This window comes from Zeugodacus cucurbitae, chromosome X (assembly GCF_028554725.1).
Source record: "Zeugodacus cucurbitae isolate PBARC_wt_2022May chromosome X, idZeuCucr1.2, whole genome shotgun sequence".
NCBI lineage: Eukaryota > Metazoa > Arthropoda > Insecta > Diptera > Tephritidae > Zeugodacus > Zeugodacus cucurbitae.
In genome coordinates, this window is record NC_071672.1 from 31221960 (window position 1) to 31231070 (window position 9111).

The following is a 9111-nucleotide window of genomic DNA, read 5'->3' on the forward strand; positions in this document are numbered from 1 at the left end:
AAAATATAACAAATATAGGTAACAAGCTGCTAACCAAAATAATGAACCGTACGGTAACAAATACATCTGTTCTGAATAACATAGGGATAACATATATGCTAACATTTGCTTCAGCAGAGGTAACATATATATAACATGCCAAATATGAAAATATATGAGGCCATTAACAGACTGTTAGTTGTCAAAACTTGACCAATAGGAGACAAGTATAAGTGTTATCGTAGAACGAGACCACTTATGCAAAATGTAATTGGATAGAGTGAGAAAACCGTTGAACGAGTAGGGGCATAGTGTTACTTCTTTCCCACGCTTCGAACAAAAGTAACACACAAATTAATTTTTGCTAATATTTAGAGTAACATAGCTGTAACATGTTAGCTGAAAATTACCCGTCTTGCAGGGGTATAGCTGTAATCGATTGGTCATTTATTTACTCATTAACTGTGTTTTGAAAGACGGTGAGCAAGATTTCTCGGAAATGGCTGAAAATGTTTGAAAACATAATTTTTTATGGCACCTAATTAGATTTATCCCCTTAAGTCGTGCTGAACAATACTCAAAAAAAGTATTAAATAAAGCGAATTTTTACATAATTTTTGGGTTTATTTTCAAAATCGTAGATCATTGTATAGGAAATACCTTCAAGTTTAATAACTTTTTTGAATTTTTTTGTTTCAGCTGCTCATTAGAATGGGATCATGTCAGCAGTTGGGGAACTTTTTTTGCACCTTCGAAGACGTTATTTTTCAATATTTTTGTAAAAAAAATTGAAATATAGCTGAAAATATATATTACGTCAAAAACACTTTGAAACATTCGATCAAGTACTTTCTTAAAAAAAAAACTCACGAAAATCGCCTAATTCGTCATGGATTACACTGGTAAAGCCCCATAAATACAAACCTGTATTGTTATCACCGCATTTGACATTTCCAAAGTTTGAAAAATATGATACAGCCAACCGTTATAATGTTTATATTAGTTGTTTACCTAACACAAGCAGAAGTTTTTAAATAATGGTTGATGTGAAAGTATAAAATTATATATTTTGTAGTTTAAAAAAAAATATGTGTTTAAATAATGATGCTGAAAATTTGCGTATGTCTCTTAATATACTTCTTCTTAATATATTCGCTTAAGTGCCCCTTCTTAACATGCAAGACTTTTGGGACACTTAAGCGAAAGTCACTTAAATGAATCCCTGTGTAATATTGGGGGGTGTGAGTACTGTAAGTGGGGATCACTGTAATAGAAAGCGATCTCCTCGATGTGTAAATATATTTATTATTGTAATACTGTGAACTTCCTTAACTAAAACTTCTATATCCCGAAGTTCTCCACAAGTAGCATTCTTGAATAGGCAATAGCAGTAAAATTTCATACAAATTATCTGTCATTACTCGGAAATCACTCTTACTCGAAATTTTTTTGGTGGATTATGGTGCTTCGAGAAATGGAAGTTCAATTGTATATTGTGAATACGGGAATTATTATTATAAGTAATAATATTAGTAAATAACTTAAGGAGTTGGAGTTTCAAAATTTTAATATTAGAAAAATGTTTTTGTCTTATTAAATAGTACAATTTGTTTAAAATATTATTTAAAAATAGCAAACAACCCGAGTGCAATTCTAAGATATATACCCTTTGGAAGTAATGCAAAACAGGCCACGTCGGTTTGAATGTAAAACTTTAAACCCGTTTAACTCAAAACTCAATTTTTCAAGTCGTCAAAAGTTATGAAGCGATTTCATTCAAATTTACACACATGACATTATCTAATTAATCAACCAAGGTTTTATTTTTATTACAACTAATTTTTTTTATAACTTGTTTACACTTTACTTGACAACTCTCTCCTTAGAATTGTCCTCACTCGACAACTCTCTTATTAGAACGGTGTCTTGCTGTCAGTCCGGCAGCCCTTATATAGTCGATTGTAAGCGATACATTTGGCAAGTTATCGATTTCGATTGTCAATTCTAGTTTGTTCTGGTGCCATTTTCGTTACACTACACGTTATACTCGCAGTCGTGTACGCCGTTGATTCCTGGACAGCAGCGGATACCTGTCCACCAGTTTTCTAAAACGCTCTTCCAAATTTTGGATTAAACTTTCCACCATGATATCGGATCTTGGATGTGATGCAGCTTCAAATATTTTCCAGACACATAACTTCTGGCACATCTCTTCAACTTTTGATGTCCACGTGAACCATCTCGTCAGTCTCTTGGCTTAGAATTGGGTATTTCTCCGTCCTAGCCATCAAATCACTCCTGTTTCCTGATTTGCTGGTAGGTAATGGCCATCTACAACCATGGCGAATAGTTCAAATGGTACTCCCGAACTGTACTGCTTCATATGACTATGACGCTTGGAACTCGACACTTTAGCTGCAATGCAATCTCTCATTGATTGACGACAAGCAACCCAATAAAATTGATACTTCAATTTTTCCAAGGCATCCGTGATTCTCAAGAATCCTCGGTTGGGACCTTTGTGCATCTCATTGCGAACTTTATGTAACCTTTTATTCCGACCAACTATGAAAGAACGGGAGATTTGTCCTTCTTTACTTTTCCATACCCGATATAAGCAACCTTTTTTTCTTTCTCTGGACGTTTCACACCTGGAGCCTCATGTTGTTGAGAGTCGTCTTCCTTCAGATCATAATCTTACGTCTATGATACGTCTGTCTCCTCTGGGATCACCTGCATCGATATATGTACCTCCTGTTCCTTCAACTGTGTCGACACCGGAGCCGAAACCTGTGTGGGCATACACTTTCCATTCACATCCAGCTGTTTTGACACCTCTTCTCTTTGTAAGGTCACTTCCATCGACTCCTCCTCTTTCATCTGTAAGGACACCACATTCACTTCCAATTGTGTTAACAAAATCTCTCCATGCGCTTCCAAAGGCCTTGACATACAAGTCTCATTTGCTTCCAAATATGTGGACATATTCTCCTCATGCTCTTCCAGCTGTTTTAATATGTCTGTTCTATTTGAAGTCGCATCCATTGGCTTAAGTTCCTCCTGCTCTTTCAATTGGAAGGATACATCATGCATGCATTCCTTTCCTTTCAGCTGTGCTGATATTTGTGTTGACCGCTCTGATATTTTTAAGGACACTTGCGTTATTATTTGCGATTTCATCTGGGCTTGCTGAACCAAAATGTTTGCCTACATTGTGCTTATGTCCCTATTCTTTGATGAACATTGGGTTTCTTCCTTCTCTTCTATCTTCATTGTTGATTCCTCCAACACCGATTCGAAAACATATTCGTCAACGTTGATGTTTTCTTCCTCCATGGCCTCTCGCAACCGGGCTTGTAACTCAGCTTTCAACCCATTCGTTGCTAACCCTCGTTGTTCCAACTCCGTTTTGAGTTGTGGTATCCTTAATTCGTTTAACTTAGCCATTATTTCCGACGTTGTTTTATTTGTCAATCCCACTTCTGACACCAATTGTAACGGATTTCCAAAATCTGTCGTTTACGCTGAAACTCTACCCTGAGTTCGATCACTGGATTATCAAATAAAAGGCACAATTTAATGGCTATACACTAAATTTTGTAATCCTTATAACTTAACACTTTAGTACTTAATATTCTACTTTAAAACTCTAACTTATAATTTGATTACACTTTACTCGACAACTCTCTCCTTAGAATTGTCCTCACTCGACAAGTCTAGTGCTGAACACAAAGACGACGACACGACACGACGTAGCGACGGCTGATCACAAATGTCGCTTTGAAGCCAGCGTCTTGAACATTTTGAAGACGGCAGCGACATATCAAACAGCAATTTAATTTCAACACTTCAATAAAATTTACATATTTAGTTTAAAGTGAAAGTATTTATATAAATGATAAATGATATATATTTATTATAAATGATATATCAAAAATATTTTACGTTTCTGCTGGCAAACTAACGTCATACTTGTGAGAACTTTGAATAATTTTCATTTCACATGTTAGTGGCAGCTCTACAGCGGCCATTGTCGTCGGCAAAATTAGAAACATTTCTAATTTGGCGACAACGACAACTATAAGCCTGTTGTCGCGTAGTCGTGCTGTTGTCAAAAAATCTGTGCCCATAAGAACGCGTGTATTTTAACATTTGACAGATGTCGCTCGTCGCTTGTCGTCTTCTATGTGTTCAGCACATCTCTTATTAGAACTGTGTCCTTGCTGCCAGTCCGGCAGCCCTTATATAGTCGATTGTAAGCGATACATCGGCACTCGAACATTCTGGCAACTACGAAAATCGATGTCTAGTTACATCTGGCAAGTTATCGATTTCGATTGTCAATTCTAGTTTGTTCTGGAGCCATTTTCGTTACAATATTTTTGTTTTTTGATTTTGGCTGAAGCAATGAGTTATGCTAATACACGGCTAGCGCTTTTATTTTGAGATATCAAGGGAGATGAGTTACCAACTGCTGAGTTTTCGTAATTATTAAATAAAAGTTTCACAAATTACTTTTAAACTATGTACCCTGCTAGCTAAGCCTTACCACCTTCCCCATAGGTTTCAACACATTTACGCATTTTTTTGTAAAATACCAACACCAACGCACATGTGGACGTCATTTTTGAAAACTTAATTAGAATTTCCCAAACAAATAAAAACTAGTTATCTCATTTCTGGTTCTTATTGAATGAGTACGAATGAGAAAACATGATTATCATTAGGGCGAAAAGAAAATCACAAAATTGGATATAAAAAAATATTGAATAAAACGTCATTTGCGCTCATATTACAAAAAAGGTAAGTCGAATGTATTGATTGTTATTTTTAATTTCAATTTGTATTTAATTAATTAATGTAATGTTATTCAGCAGAAGCGGGAGCAGTTTTGGTCTTTCAACTCAGGAGCAGCACATACAAATTTTAAGTTAAGATAAGTTGTAAAGTGGTCTGCGCAGTGCAAAAATTGTATGAAAATAGATATGTTTAAAGATTCCTGCGCGGTTGTAAAATTATTCAAAAACAAATATGTGCGGCCTGTGCAGTGCAAAAATTGTTTTTTTTTTTTGTCGAAGGGGGAATCTTACACGATAATGCACGATTCGTACTGCCCGCTTTAGATTCACCTCATTCGGGACCACGCTCAGTCAGTATTACCTACTGTTCTGGACTTGCGAGACGGTACGCTTACGTACTAAACCCTAACTCAGTCTCCTGTAGCTTTACTGAGGCCCTGTGGGACCGCCGTTAGGCATTTCATCGCAGGGCAAGCTTAGCCTGTGGGCTCACGTCAGTAACGCGCTATTCGCTACTCTGTGATATTTCCTTCTTTGCTGTTCTGCTCTCCTCAAATCATGGAGTACCATGACTGACATCTTCTCAATTATATTCCACACATTCCTTGAATGCAACATATAAGTCACTATATTCTCTGGTGTTATTCGGTCAGATACTTCCCTTTCCAAAGATAGTCTCTCATTTGTATATTTCCGACAGTGGAAAAATATATGTTCTGAATTCTCGTTACTACTTCCACAGAAAGAGCAAGATACGCCCTCATCGTGACCGTACTTATACAAGTACTCCCTGAAGCATCCATGTCCGGTTAGGAACTGTGTCATGAAATGATCTATTTCACCATGTTTTCGTTCCACCCATACCTGTATGTTTCCAATTAATCGATGTGTCTCCCCTTGCATGATGTATCCCAGCGTGTTTGCCATTCGTTTAAGCATTATGTCTGGAGGCGTAATTCCTGCTAAAACACCAACAGCTTCATTAGAGACCGTGCGGAATGCACTGGCTATTCTTATAGCTATAAGCCGGAACACAGATTTTGCCATTCCAGCATAAGTTTTGTGCATTAATGCCGGCCCCCATACAGGCACCGCATACATTAAAACTGACTGGCTGACCTTAGCCAGAAGAGCTCTCCTGCTCTGTTTCGGGCCTCCTATGTTGGCCATTATTCTAGATAGATGTCTTTTCAACCTGCATTTTGCAATTGAGTCTCGCATCTATAGTTACTCCGGGTATTTCACAGCAGTTTATGTTGTAATGTAGTGCCCGTCTATGTTAAGCGAGATGTTTTCGAGTTTCTTTCTGCTAGTGATGAGCACTGCTTCCGTTTTGTGTCCGGCAAGTTCGAGTGCAAAAATTGTGTAGAATCCAACATGTGCTATATGTCTCCAGTGCGGTCGATTTTCCATTTCAAACAAATATGTGCGGTTTTATTTACATAAGATTTGCGGGCATCGATTACAAAAATTAATTAATTAATTTTTGTATTTCCAGATTTTATAACTATTTATATATTTTCCTAACTATTTTTAATTAAAAATCTTTTTTTTCAGATTTTATAATTATTATTATTTAATAAATATTTTATCAGCTTTAATTAACCTTTTTTCAGATTTTATAATTATTATTATGTAATTAATATATTTCTCAACCAATATTATTCTTCTTTTCAGTTATTAATAATTCTTTTATCTTACCTTTTATTATCAGATATCAATAACATATTTTACAAAATATATTTTATGTAATAAATATTTAATTATACTATTTTTTTTAATAATTGTAAAAGTAAAATGTGAATACATTGACATATAAATAAATAAAAAAAAAAAAATAATAATTTTGAAATTAAAATAATTTGTTTGCAATTTGAAAAAAATTTATAAATAGGGCTAAAAATGCAACCCTGCATCAGCTGACGATTAGGGATATTACCCTGCAAGACGGGTAATTTTCAGCTAACATGTTACAGCTATGTTACTCCAAACATTAGCAAAAATTAATTTGTGTGTTACTTTTGTTCGAAGCGTGGGAAAGAAGTAACACTATGCCCCTACTCGTTCAACGGTTTTCTCACACTATTCAATTACATTTTGCATAAGTGGTCTCGTTCTACGATAACTCTTATACTTGTCTCCTATTGGTCAAGTTTTGACAACTAACAGTCTGTTAATGGCCTCATATATTTTCATATTTGGCATGTTATATATATGTTACCTCTGCTGAAGCAAATGTTAGCATATATGTTATCCCTATGTTATTCAGAACAGATGTATTTGTTACCGTACGGGTCATTATTTTGGTTAGCAGCTTGTTACCTATATTTGTTATCTTTTTCCGCTAACAGTTAAAAGTAATTATTTTCTTTTTGTTTTTTTTTTATTTTATTTTAATACATTTTTAATTATTACAAAATAAAATATGTAGATAATACAATCATATAAATTTAAACAGTTAAACTTATTATTAAATTTTTACATTTACAAGTTATTAATATAAAAATTACATTTATATATAAATTATTATATTTATGCAATTTATGTTCTAATTTAACAAAAATTCAAATGATATATAATCTTATTTTATTCTTATTCTAAATATATGTATATATTTTAACAATGTTGGGTGTGGACTGGATACTCCTTACGCAAACCTGCTAACAACATATCAAGAAATTCCATCCCAGCATCCAGGCATCTAACACCTAAAACAGAAAAACAAAACAAAGGATGAGTATATGTAAAATAGTACATAATAGAACTACACGCTATACAATGGCCACTAGTATTTACAAAGCTTTTAATATTTATTTTTCTTCTTATATTTAGCACTTTTTTTTAATATTAATATTCTTTAATTTAGCACTTGAATTTTTATATATTTCTTTATATATTTATATAGCTTTTAATATTAATTAATCAGCTTATATTTAACCATTGAGGTTAATATGTTCAGAATTCTGCAAACGAGCAGATACCCTGACATCCGAAAGCACTTATTTAAATGAGTTAGGTACCAACCGCTTGTTTACCCAATTCATTTTTTTTTTTTCACTTTTGAACTACACACTTTAAATATAATAATAATTAGGTATTAATTAAGATAATTTTAAAATATCTTACATTTTCTTTTGTATCAAGTCCCGGTCTTTGTGCGTTGATTTTGCCTGCAATTTCATTAAAGCTGTATTAGTAAAAACACACAAATTATTAGATAAACACAAATCACACTTACCTTTTTAATTGAATACTTTTACATATCTCCTGCATAAAAATTAAAATCAATTAATATTAATAATAAAATGTAACCAAAAATAACCTTTCCTCTTCAAGCGCCAATTTTTTTATAAAATGGCCAAATTGCGGCTTCAATTTCAGTTTTTCTTTTTTTAATGTCATATCTGTCTTCTTTTAGCATATTATTATATCAATATGCTTACAGTGGCAATATTTTTTCTCTTTCTAACGAAAGGTTTCTCCAATTCAATTCAAAGTTGTAAACAAATGTAAGTGTTGTAATTGTATGAGTAAACATCTGAAAAAGTTTGATTGTGTTTGTGCAGTTTGTTACCTCCGTCTTGCAGGGTAGAGCAGTTCAGCTTTATTTGTATGTATATAATTTATATGACGATGCGTAATGAGCGCAACAGAGTCGTAAGTTCACATGTATACGTACGTGTGAGGGGAATAGTGGTTAAAAAATGTACAAGCAGTTATCCTGGCCTATGGAAAACTCACCACTTTTTTTTACCACTTTTGTGGAATTGAAAAGCTTCGGTTTAACCAGCTTTTTCACCACCTTTGGCTTGCAGGGTAGCTTTGATATGCTGAATGTATGATGAAATTTATGTTGTATACATTAACAAGTAAGGAGAGACTAAGTTCGGGTGCAACTGAACATTTTATACTCTCGCATATTATGCTATATTTTTATTAAGATAACACACAATTTGACCCATATATTTTGTATAAAGTCCAATAGAAAAATTAAGTAATTCCTGAGCCGATTAAACTCTTTTTCATCACCAACATACATTAACAGCCGGTTTCACGAAATTTTTTAATTGAAAATTAAGTTCCATTTAATTTTAATTTTTATTTTTATTTAACTTTGCACTTAAGTTTCTTGCGTTTCACCATTATTGACATTTGTCATCAGAAAAATTAAAAGGCAAGGATGTTAGTAAGAAAATCAGCTGATTTATGTAAACAAATAAATTGTATTTCTTTGTCAAAATGGTAAACAAATTGGAATTCAGCTGATAGAGAAGCGTAACCATGGTTACATATGACATTATTTAAATAATATTTAAATGGCAAAGCGTGACCA

The 9111-nt window shown here is 33.6% G+C and overlaps 1 long non-coding RNA gene across 1 annotated transcript; it reads right to left on the reverse strand.

Annotated features, from left to right (window-relative positions):
• Nucleotides 1-7368: 7368 nt before the first annotated feature.
• Nucleotides 7369-8278, reverse strand: LOC128923125 (uncharacterized). The gene is made up of 3 exons (XR_008472180.1): nucleotides 8017-8278; nucleotides 7905-7948; nucleotides 7369-7486 (listed from the first exon to the last, which is right to left on the reverse strand). It is a non-coding gene; the product is annotated as an uncharacterized LOC128923125 (long non-coding RNA).
• Nucleotides 8279-9111: the final 833 nt, after the last annotated feature.